Genomic DNA, 12,739 nt, shown 5'->3' on the forward strand with positions numbered 1-12,739 from the left:
CTGCAATCAAGCGTTTGCGATAACTTGCAACGAGTCTTTTACAGCGCTTTGGAGGAATTTTGGCCCACTCATCTTTGCAGAATTGTTGTAATTCAGCTTTGTTTGAGGGTTTTCTAGCATGAACCGCCTTTTTAAAGGTCATGCCACAACATCTCAATAGGATTCAGGTCAGGACTTTGACTAGGCCACTCCAAAGTCTTCATTTTGTTTTTCTTCAGCCATTCAGAGGTGGATTTGCTGGTGTGTTTTGGGTCATTGTCCTGCTGCAGCACCCAAGATCGTTTCAGCTTGAGTTGACCAACAGATGGCCGGACTTCAGGATTTTTTGGTAGACAGTAGAATTCATGGTTCCATCTATCACAGCAAGCCTTCCAGGTCCTGAAGCAGCAAAACAACCCCAGACTATCACACTACCACCACCATATTTTACTGTTGGTATGCTGTTCTTTTGCTGAAATGCTGTGTTACTTCTACGCCAGATGTAATGGGACACGCACCTTCCAAAAAGTTCAACTTTTGTCTCGTCAGTCCACAAGGTATTTTCCCAAAAAGTCTTGGCAATCATTGAGATGTTTTTTAGCAACATTGAGACGAGCCTTAATGTTCTTTTTGCTTAAAAGTGGTTTGCGCCTTGGATATCTTCCATGCAGGCCGTTTTTGCCCAGTCTCTTATGGTGGAGTCGTGAACACTGACCTTAATTGAGGCAAGTGAGGCCTGCAGTTCTTTAGATGTTGTCCTGGGGTCTTTTTTGGCCTCTCGGATGAGTTTTCTCTGCGTTCTTGGGGTAATTTTGGTCGGCCGGCCACTCCTGGGAAGGTTCATCACTGTTCCATGTTTTTGCCATTTGTGGATAGTGGCTCTCACTGTGGTTCGCTGGAGTCCCAAAGCTTTAGAAATGGCTTTATATCCTTTACCAGACTGATAGATGTCAATTACTTTTGTTCTCATTTGTTCCTGAATTTCTTTGGATCTTGGCATGATGTCTAGCTTTTGAGGTGCTTTTGGTCTACTTCTCTGTGTCAGATAGCTCCTATTTAAGTGATTTCTTGATTGAAACAGGTGTGGCAATAATCAGGCCTGGGGGTGACTACAGAAATTGAACTCAGGTGTGATAAACCACAGTTAAGTTATTTTTTAACAAGGGGGGCAATCACTTTTTCACACAGGGCCAAGTAGATGTGGAGTTTTTTTTCCCTCACTAAATAATAAAAACCATCATTTAAATCTGCATTTTGTGTTCAATTATGTTATCTTTGACTAATAGTTAACGGTTTTTGATGAGCAGAAACATTTAAGTGTGACAAACATGCAAAAGAATAAGAAATCAGGAAAACTAGGTATAAAAATCCCTTACTACATGGGAAGATATGTTCTGGGGATTCTAATGTCACCCCTGCACACCTGGACAGAACCACAACCAGGCAATCAGATTTCACCTATTCAGGTCAATGTAGAAAATGTGAAATACAATATCATTTCTATAGCGCTTTTCTCCCATAGGACTCAAAGCGCTTTGGCTCTCTCAGATTCAGCAGTTGGCAGTAGGATGAAGTATTCACACAACAAAAGTTATATTTCTGCAAATGCCAAACTGAAAAGGTGGGTTTTCAGTCTGGATTTAAACATGTCCAGGGATGGAGCTGTCCTGATCTGCTGGAGGTAAGGAGTTCCGAAATGTAGGAGCAGCATGACAGAAGGCTCTGGGACCAAAAGTTTCCAAGTGGACTCTGGGTATGACTAAATTATTAGTACCTGTGGATCTGAGATTGCAGGGATTGCTACGGAGCTGTAACATTTCTTTCATGTATCCAGGGCCCAGATTCTTTAGGGATTTAAATGTCAGTAGGCCGATCTTGAATACGACTCTCCATTTTATAGCTAGCCAGTGAAGGGAGTGCAGGACTGGCGTTATGTGGCAGTGACGACGGGGTTGGTTGATTAACAGTCTGGCAGCAGTATTCTGTATCAGCTCTAGGCGGTACAAGTCCTTTCTTGGAAGGCCAGTGTAGAGAGCATTGCAGTAGTCCAGTCGGGATGTAATGAAAGCATGAACTAAGGTTGGTAGATCTTCTGGGGGGGTGATGAGGTGCTTGATTTTTGCGATGTTCTTCAGGTGAAAATAGGATGATTTCACCAAAGCAGAGATGTGAGTTCTGAAGTTTAAATCCCCAACAATTATAACTCCCAGGCTACGCACATGATCAGAGCTGTGTAGATCCGTGCCTCCTATTCCCAGTGCTGAAGACTGCAAGTTAAGTGTTTTTTCTGTCATTCACTGCCCTCCGATCAGATGGACTTCAGTTTTGTCTGCATTTAGTTTCAGCCAGTGGTCACACATCCATTGCTGTAGTTCGCCTAAGCAGGCGTTTATAGTTGGAGTTGAGTCTGCCACACCAGGCTTGAAGGAAAGATATAGTTGGGTGCCATCAACATAGCAGTGGTATGTCAGGCCATGTTTTTGGATTAGTTTTCCAAGCGGTAACATGTTAATTGTGAAAAGCAGGGAAGAAAGGATTGAGCCCTGAGGCACCCCATATTTAAGTGGTACAGAAGTGGACAGGAAGACACTTTTTGGGTTCTACCACTGAACTTTTTTAGCTCCAGCTTTGGTATCTGCAGAGTTCAAAGGGCCTGTGTAGACTGAATTGTCCTTACACAGATTTATAGATGGACAGCATGGATTTGAAAACACAGAATGCTGCCATTCTGACAGCAATCTAGCCAGAGCTGGCAAACGTGGCAATGTGTCAGGAACCGGCTTCACGGCAACCCTGCAGAAATAGTTCCTGACAGAGGGGGGATGGGGTGTTCGTCCAGATCAAATGGGGGAGCAGCCTTATCCAAGCTAAACACAAAGCTGTCACCCCTTAACAACACTCTGCCACCACCAACAGTCGTCCAGTGCTAGATACTTCGACCGGCGTTTACATGCGTCGGGTTAGCTTTAGGCCAACATACAACGCCACACACACACACACACACACACACACACACACACACACACACGATGTACAATCCCAGCATACAACCAGGCACTAAACTTGTAACACAATTACACTGCAGCCTCTCTCTAAGGCTAGAAACCCACTAGGAGAGCTTTGTAAGCGTGAGTGATTTGAAAAAGCTCTTGGTAATGCAATGCTATGGGGGATTTTTATGAAATCACATCACTCAAGTGGGATCACACCCATAGCATTACATTAGCTAGAGCTTTTCAAATCACAAAGCGCTCAGAAAAGCTCTCCTAGTGGGTTTCTAGCCTAAGAGCTGTAAAGCTCTGCTTAGTACATCAGAAGGCTAGCTTATTAAAGAGTAACTGTTAGGCAAAAAAAAGCTAATTTAAATCTCTATTCTCCTGTGTTTGGAAGGAAGCCAAACAGGCAATACTGAAGTTAAAAAGCTATCTTACTTTTTTGTTGGCTGAATAGTAATCCTCTATATCCCCAGGCTGCAAAGGAGGCCACAGGCTGCATAACAGAAGGTGCAGAGCATGCTGAGAGGGTTTTTTGCTCTCCACTGCACTCCCTGCACCTCCCCTTCATTTCCCTATCCCGTCCTAAGGCTGCTTTCACAGTGGGACGTTACAGGTGCACGTTAGAGCAGCCTGTAACGCAGCCCAACTCCCGACTGTTTGCACATGCTCAGTAATGTTTTGTTTTTTGTGTGCAGGGGAGGAGGAGGGGAGAGTCCGCTATTTTGCCTAGCCACATGGCTAATTAATATTCACTGCACTGCAATGCCGGTTCTCTTCCTGCTAGCAATGATTCATATGAATCATTCTCTGCCTGCTAGCAATGATTCATATGAATCATTGCTGGTTTTATCGAACGATAGACTGACATGGAGATCGCTCCTCGGCCCCCAACTGACAGCGAGATCGCACGCAACCCTACCCCCCCCCCCCCCCCCGCTGAGTGAAGTGACAGACAATATGCCCCCGTTAGACCAGAGACTGGTGGGAGTGTCTGAGGGCTGGGACTTGGGAGGGCTAAAGAATAATCAATCAGGAAGCAGGGTAAGGGAGAATATTACATCACAATTGGCTTCAGACAAGACAGTCAAAGATGGAACCTGCCATGAACTGTCAGGAGCATCAATCTCTGCAAATACTATATAAACATTCTGTGAAATCCAAAACATGGACAGTGAAATGCATATGTAAGTACAGCCAAGATCTAGCTACTGATTTTTGTGATTTTTTTCTCTGAGACCTTATACCTAACAGGTCCTCTTTACAAAAATATTTAATGTTCTAAAAAGTGGAAGAATGCAGAAAGAAATATATACAAGATATTTACAAAAAACACAGTAAAAAGGTACAAAGATACACAACAAGACAGTTTGCAAAAATAAAAAAACGGGAATCAAAACAGAAACTGAACTTTTACCAGCACAAAAACTTGGTCGTGGAAGGACACAGGTTCTGATCAGGAATCGGGAACATCAATAGCTCAGCGCTACCTTCAGAAGAAGACGCTTACTGGTTCTGAAAGCTGTTTAATAGAGGGACATGCAGCCTTTAGCTACTCACTTTCTAAACTAAAAGTTGCCCTTCTGTTACACCACAATGATCATCTCCACCGTTGTTCTAAAGATATTCAGTCATAGTTCTAAGGGTAGCTGACATTAATGGAATCAGCTAGCCTCAACGTCCTTGTAACAAACATTGGTGAAGCAGCTGCGGGCAACCTTGCTACCTCCGCAGCTGCTTCCATGCCTCCGCCTAGTGTGTCTCCCGTGCCTCCGGCATCTAGCACGCCGAGGAAGAGTTTGTCAACCGCACATAGGGTCGCATTGTCGCGTGCGCACAGACAGGACCTTTATGCGGGGAGGAGGCGCGTCAGCTGACCGGCTGGTTGGCTGACGTCAGAGGAGACACTCGCCGCTCCTCATTGGCTGAGAGGAGCAGGCATGTCTATTGGGTTTCCTCCGCTTCTTAAAGAGAATCTGTATTGTTAAAATCGCTCAAAAGTAAACATATCAGTGCGTTAGGGGATATCTCCTATTACACTCTGTCACAATTTCGCCGCTCCTCACCGCATTAAAAGTGGTTAAAAACAGTTTTTAAAAGTTTGTTTGTAAACAAACAAAATGGCCACTAAAACAGGAAGTAGGTTGATGTACAGTATGTCCACACATAGAAAAATACATCCATACACAAGCAGGCTGTATACAGCATTCCTTTTGAATCTCAAGAGATCATTTGTGTGTTTCTTCCCCCTGTTCTCATGCACTGAAGTTTCAGGCTGCTCTTTTCTTCCTGCAAACAGCTTTTCCCTTGTCTGTAATTCTTCAGTATGTGAAAGCCCAGCCAGCTCAGAGGACGATTTATCCAGCTTGTAAAAGATAAGAGAGAAGAGAGAAGCTGCTCTAATCTAAATAATACACAGGCAGTGTGCAGAGAGGGGGGAGTTCATAGCAGAACCACAACACTGAAGAACTTGGCAGCCTTCCAGACACAGGCCAACAAGTCTGACAGGGGAAAGATACATTGATTTATTACAGAGACAGTGATAGCATAAAGTGCTGCAGTTAGCCAGAACACATTAGAATAGCTTTTGGAATTTATAGGATGATAAAAAACAGGATGCAATTTTTGTTACGGAGTCTCTTTAAGCCTCTCGGTTTCACTCGCAACTTGTCTGCCTTTGCGAATACTCTGTCTTAGTGCTCAGACCTTAGATAGTTCCAGTGTGCTTTGATCCGGGAGGAAACCGGGGATTTCACACTAGATAGGAGTTATTGTGTATTATTACTTATGCTATCGATATTCTGTGTAGGACTCTGGCTTGCCTCTGACCTCTCTCTCGCCTATTGTTTATGTACTTTTGCCCATCTGATCTTGCTGCCGACTCTGCCTGTGTACCTACCTTCTCTTGCCTTCCGATTCTGTACTGTATTTGCTAGTGTGTTGCCGACCTTGCTTGTCTGACCTCGCCTCCCCACCAGAGAGCCTGATCTCTGGTGAGGACTTCAGTTTGATAGTACCCACCAGCTCCTCTGGTGAGGTATTGCTATCTATCCAGTACTACTGTTGCAAGAAGCACCACACGATAGTGCTATCTTCCTGTCACTTGCTATACTTGCATTATTGGTGATTCTGCAGAACACCTCATAATCTGGTATAGTGTCTGGGTTATTGGTGATTCTGCAGATCACCTAATTACCAGACTCCTGTTTGCTAATACTGATCGTTACAGTCCTCTGAAGTTACTGCGCAATTGCAGGGGCACTAATGCGCAGGTGCAGTGGGCCAGGGTAGCAGAAAATCTATAGAACACCTAGGTCTTCATCTAGTGAAACATAAAAATCAGCTTCGGCTAAACAGCACTGGGAGAGCAGAGCTACACAATAATAAACAGAAATGTGTAGATATAGGAAGTATTTCCAATGCTGAAACCAGGAAAATGACCATAAAAAAAATAAAAAATGATATCCTGATTAATTTACTACATTCTACTAGATCAGTATTGCTTTGTAAATAAAACATAGTGAAACAAAAAAAACAAAAAACAAAAAAGTAAACTTAAATAGGGCCACAATAATGCTACAGTGCTGCCCATAATTATTCATACCCCTGGCAAATTTTGACTTAAAAAGTTACTTTTATCCAACCAGCAAGTAATTTTTTGATGGGAAATGACATAGGTGTCTCCCAAAAGATAGTAAGACTGATTTACAAGAGGCATTATTGTGAAATATATATATATATATATATATATATATATATATATATATATATATATATATATATATATATATATATATATATATATATATATATATATATATATATACACACACAGGTATTCATACCCTTTTCAATAATCAATAGAAAAACCTTTATTGACAATCAAACACTTCCTATAATTGCAGACCAGCTTTTTGCATGTTTCCACAGGTATTTGTGCCCATTCATCTTTAGCAATGAGCTCTAAATCTTTCAAGTTGGAGGGTCTTCTTGCCATCACCCAGATCTTCATTATTATTATTATTTTTTATTTATATAGCGCCAACATATTCCGCAGCGCTTTACAAAACACAGGAAGACAACACAGGAAAACAACACAGGAAACATAGGTACAACCCAAAAATATACAGCAGAGTCTCAAGCAGCACAAATATTGCAACAACATTAGGAGGATGACCCTGCCCTTGCGAGCTTACAATCTAAAGGGTAGTGGGAGACACACTAGGTAAGGAGACGTAGGGGGGAATGGATGAGGCAGTGAGCCTTTGCCTCTGATTACACTGTGAACAGATAAGTAAACAGGGGCTAAAAAAAATATGTTATAAGCATGTCTGAAAAGGTGTGTTTTAATAGTGCGTTTGAAAGTGTCCAGGTTTGGAGCGTGATGTACAGGCTGTGGAAGAGAGTTCCAAATCAGCAATGATGCTCATGTAAAGTCCTGGATACGAGCATGAGAGAAGTTGATCAGCTTAGAGGGCAGGAGAATTTCTTGGGAGGAGTGAAGGTTGCGGGAGGGACAATATCTAGAGATTAGGAGTCAGGAGTTTGAACTGGATCCCCTGGGTAATGGGTAGCCAGTGGAGGGAACAGCACAGTGGGGCTGCATCAGAGGAGCGTGTGGAAAGGTGAATTTAGAAGGGATTGGAGAGGTGCTAGCCTGTTTTTTGGTAGACCACAGAGCAGGGTGTTGCAGTAGTCTAGATGGGAGATGATTAAGAAGTGTACAAGCATTTTGGTGGCCTCTTGTGTGAGGAAGGGATGGATACGGAATATATTTTTGAGCTAAAAATAGCAGGCAGTAGTTAATGAGGCAATGTGAGGTTTAAAGGAGAGCTCTGAGTCAAGTATAACCCCCAAGCAGCGGGCCTTATAGGTCGAGGTTATTGGGTTGTTGTCTACAGTTATGGTTGCAATTGGTGGGGGTGTAGATTGTGATGGTGGACAAAAAAAAAAAAAAAAAATCACAATTTCTGTTTTACTTGTGTTGAGTTTGAGGAAGCGGGAGAACATGAATGCAAAAGCGGCACATAGACAGTCTGGGACTCTGGATAGTAGTCAGGAAAGGTCAGGGGCTGAGAGATAGATTTGGGTATCATCCGCATAGAGGCGATACTGGAAACCAAAAGAGTTCATTAGTTGTCCCAGGCCACGAGTGTAGATTGAGAAAAGAAGTGGCCCAAGAACCAAGCCTTGAGGGACACCAATAGACAGTGGGCGTAGGGAGGAATAAGTGTTAGAGGAGACAGAGTAAGAGCGTCCAGAGAGATAAGAGGAGATCAAGGAATGTGCTTGGCCCTTGATTCCTAAAGATGACAGCGTCTGGGGAAGCAGAGCATGATCAGCTGTGTCAAAGGCAGAGGAAAGGTCGAGGAGTATTTGAATGGAGAACTGGCCTTTGGATCTAGCTACCAGTAGGTCATTAGCAACTTTAGTGAGGACAGTTTCAGTGGAGTGGTGTGTGCGGTATCCAGATTGAAGGGGTCAAGTAAGGAGTTGGTAGAGAGAAAAGCAGACAATTCTGAATGGATGTGACGTTCCAGCAGTTTAGAAGCAAAGGGGAGGAACGAGACGGGACGGTAACTAGATAGAGAAGTTGGATCAAGAGAGGGTTTTTTGATAAGTGGTGTGATGATAGCTTGTTTGAATAAGGAAGGCAAAATGCCAGTGGAGATAGAAAGGTTGAATAGAGTTGTTAGAGCAGGATTAAAGGATGAGGAAAGCTGGGGGATGAGAGGGAATGGGGTCAAGGCCACAGGTAGTGAGATGTGCTTTGGAGATTAGCGAGGAAAGAAGCTGTTCAGTGAATGTGTTGAAAGATGTTAGAGTGGGAGAGTGGTCTTGTGGAGTGGGGGATAGACAATTAGTAGTGAGTGAGGATGCAGGCGGACAGAAGGAAATTACAGGTGAAGGTTCAGCTGGTAAAGAGGGTTGCGTGTTGAAGCCATTACGTATTGCATCAATCTTGCTTGTTAAGTATGATGCAAAGTCGGCTGACAGACATGTGGTAGGGGGAGGAGGTGGGGGGACAAAGTAGGGAGTTAAAAGGTGTTGAACAATTGTTTTGGGTTGTGGGACTGTAAGGAAATGAGCAAGGAGAAATAAGACTGCTTGGCAGAGGTGTGGGCGTCCCTGAGCTCCTGCATAGTTTTGTTTATAGTGATGAAAGTCCTCTACAGCAGTGCTCTTTTTCCAGCACCTTTCCGCCACCCTGGAGTGCCTTTTCGGCTGTTTGATTGGTTCAGTGAGCCAGGGTTTCCAGTTGGTTCAGCGGGGGCGGGCAGTGAGTGGGGCAGCAAAATTCATGGCAGAGGAGACTACACTAAATAAGTAACTGGATGCTGCCTCAGGGTCAGTGTAGGAAGACAGAGTCCTTAGAGGTTGCAAGGCCTCAGTCAGGGAATTCAGATCCAAGCTGCGGTAGTTTCTGCGCAGGTCCGTATGGTGTAGTGTTGGATGAGGTGACGGTAGAGAAGAATTGATTGTGAAGGTGAGAAGGTTGTGGTCTGAGAGGGGAAACAGAGTGGTATGGAAGCTTGATATAGAACAGAGGCGGGTAAAGACAAGGTCAAGAGTGTGGGCATCTTTGTGGGTGGAAGTGGAGGACCATTGGGAGAGGTCAAACGAGGAGGTGAGAGAGCAGTTTTGTGGCAGTAGGACAATTAGTGTCGATGGGTATATTGAAATCTCCAATGATGATAGAGGGTATGTAAGTGGAGAGGAACAGGAGAAGCCATGCTGAAAAGTGATCTATGAAGGTAGAGGCTGGACCGGGAGGGCGGTAGATGACTGCGATCTGAATGTGGTGTGGAGTGTAGAGGCGGACAGCATGAACCTCAAAGGATGAGAGTGAAAGCACCAGCAATGGTGTGAATAGCTTAACCACTTCCCGACCGCCGCATGTACAAATGGCGGCCGGGAAGTGGATCCCGCAAGGACCGCCGCATGTACAATTGGCGGCGGTCCTTGTACGGGCATAGGCGGAGCGATCGCGTCATTCGTGACGCGATCCTCTGCCGGGGACTGGCTCCGCCTCCCTCGCGCTGTAACCCGCCGGCGGGTTACTAGCACCCGGATCGCCGCATACAAAGTGTATAATACACTTTGTAATGTATACAAAGTGTATTATACAGGCTGCCTCCTGCCCTGGTGGTCCCAGTGTTCAATGGACCACCAGGGCAGGCTGCAGCCACCCTAGTCTGCACCCAAGCACACTGATTTCCCCCCCCTGCCCCCTGATCGCCCACAGCACCCCTTAGACCCCCCCCCTGCCCACCCCCCAGACCACTGTTTGCACCCAATCACCCCCCTAATCACCCATCAATCACTCCCTGTCACTATCTGTAAACGCTATTTTTTTTAGTCCCTAAACTGCCCCCTGGGGACTCCTGATCACCCCCCACCCTCAGATTCTCCACAGACCCCCCCCCCCCCCCCCCGTGTACTGTATGCATCTATCCCCTAATCACCTGTCAATCACCCCCTATCACTGCCACCCATCAATCTGCCCCTAACCTGCCCCTTGCGGTCAATCTGATCACCCACCCACACCAATAGATCGCCCGCAGATCCGACATCCGATCACCTCCCAAGTGCAGTGTTTACATCTGTTCTCTACCCTAAACACCCACTAATTACCCATCAATCACCCCCTATCACCCATCAGTTCAGACCCTAATTTGCCCCTTGCGGGCACCCAATCACCCGCCTACACTCTCAGATTGCCCTCAGACCCCCCCTTATAAATTCGCCAGTGCAATATTTACATCTGTTCTTCCCTGTAATAACCCACTGATCACCTGTCAATCACCCCCTGTCACTGCCACCCATCAATCACCCCCTGTCACTGCCACCCATCAATCAGCCCCTAACCTGCCCATTGCGGGCAATCTGATCGCCCACCCACACCAATAGATCGCCCGCAGATCCGACGTCAGATCACCTCCCAAGTGCAGTGTTTACATCTGTTCTCTACCCTAAACACCCACTAATTACCCATCAATCACCCCCTGTCACTGCTACCCATCAGATTAGACACCTATCTGCCCCTAGGGCACTCAATCACCCGCCCACACCCTCAGAACGCCCTCAGACCCCAAGCCCTGATCACCTCGCCAGTGCATTGCTTGCATCTATTCCCCCCTCTAATCACACCTTGAGACACCCATCAATCACCTCCTGTCACCCCCTAGCACACCTACCCATCAGATCAGGCCCTAATTTGCCCCGTGTGGGCTCCTGATCACTCGGCCAAACCCTCAGATCCCCCTCAGACCCCCTTCCGATCACCTCCCCAGTGCATTCATTGCATCTATTTTCCCCTCTAACCACCCCCTGAGACACCCATCACCTCCTGTCACCCCCCCTAGCACTCCTATCCATCAGATCAGGCCCAATACAACCGGTCATCTAAAAGGCCATCCTGCTTATGACTGGTTCCACAAAATTCGCCCCCTCATAGACCACCTGTCATCAAAATTTGCAGATGCTTATACCCCTGAACAGTCATTTTGAGACATTTGGTTTCCAGACTACTCACGGTTTTGGGCCCGTAAAATGCCAGGGCGGTATAGGAACCCCACAAGTGACCCCATTTTAGAAAAAAGACACCCCAAGGTATTCTGTTAGGTGTAGGACGAGTTCATTGAAGATTTAATTTTTTGTCAAAAGTTAGTGGAAATTGATTTTTATTGTTTTTTTTCACAAAGTGTCATTTTTCACTAACTTGTGACAAAAAAATCTTCTATGAACTCCTCATATTCCTAACGGAATACCTTGGGGTGTCTTCTTTCTAAAATGGGGTCACTTGTGGGGTTCCTATACTGCCCTGGCATTTTAGGGGCCCTAAACCATGAGGAGTAGTCTAGAAAACAAATGCCTCAAAATGACCTGTGAATAGGACGTTGGGCCCCTTAGCGCACCTAGGCTGCAAAAAAGTGTCACACATACCCATGCTGGGTGGGAGAAATCTCTCTGTAAATGGACAATTGTGTGTAAAAAAAAAAAAAAATTGTCATTTACAGAGAGATATTTCTCCCACCCAGCATGGGTACGTGTACAAATACACCCCAAAACACATTATACTACTCCTAAGTACGGCGGTATCACGTGTGGCACTTTTTTACACCCTAAATACGCTAAGGGGCCCAAAGTCCAATGAGTACCTTTAGGATTTCACAGGTCATTTTGCGACATTTGGTTTCATGACTACTCCTCACGGTTTAGGGCCCCTAAAATGCCAGGGCAGTATAGGAACCCCACAAATGACCCCATTCTAGAAAGAAGACACCCAAAGGTATTCCATTAGGAGTATGAGGAGTTCATAGAAGATTTTATTTTTTGTCACAAGTTAGCGGAAAATGACACTTTGTGAAAAAAAACAATTAAAATCAATTTCCGCTAACTTGTGACAAAAAATAAAAACTTCTATTAACTCACCATACTCCTAACGGAATACCTTGGGGTGTCTTCTTTCTAAAATGGGGTCATTAGTGGGGTTCCTATACTGCCCTGGCATTTTAGGGGCCCTACACCGTGAGGAGTAGTCTTGAAACAAAAATGACCTGTGAAATCCTAAAGGTACTCATTGGACTTTGGGCCCCTTAGCGCAGTTAGGCTGCAAAAAAGTGCCACACGTGGTATCGCCGTACTCAGGAGAAGTAGTATAATGTGTTTTGGGGTGTATTTTTACACATACCCATGCTGAGTGGGAGAAATATCTCTGTAAATGGACAATTGTGTGTAAAAAAAAAAAAAACAATTGTCATTTA

At 45.0% G+C, this 12,739-nt stretch overlaps 1 protein-coding gene across 1 annotated transcript in view; it reads right to left on the reverse strand.

The window, feature by feature from the left end:
• FH (fumarate hydratase) overlaps positions 1-12,739 on the reverse strand; it is a 452,710-nt gene that overhangs the window by 418,826 nt on the left and 21,145 nt on the right. The gene's annotated exons all lie outside the window — the stretch shown is intronic.

The sequence above is a fragment of the Hyperolius riggenbachi genome, chromosome 4, assembly GCF_040937935.1.
Source record: "Hyperolius riggenbachi isolate aHypRig1 chromosome 4, aHypRig1.pri, whole genome shotgun sequence".
NCBI lineage: Eukaryota > Metazoa > Chordata > Amphibia > Anura > Hyperoliidae > Hyperolius > Hyperolius riggenbachi.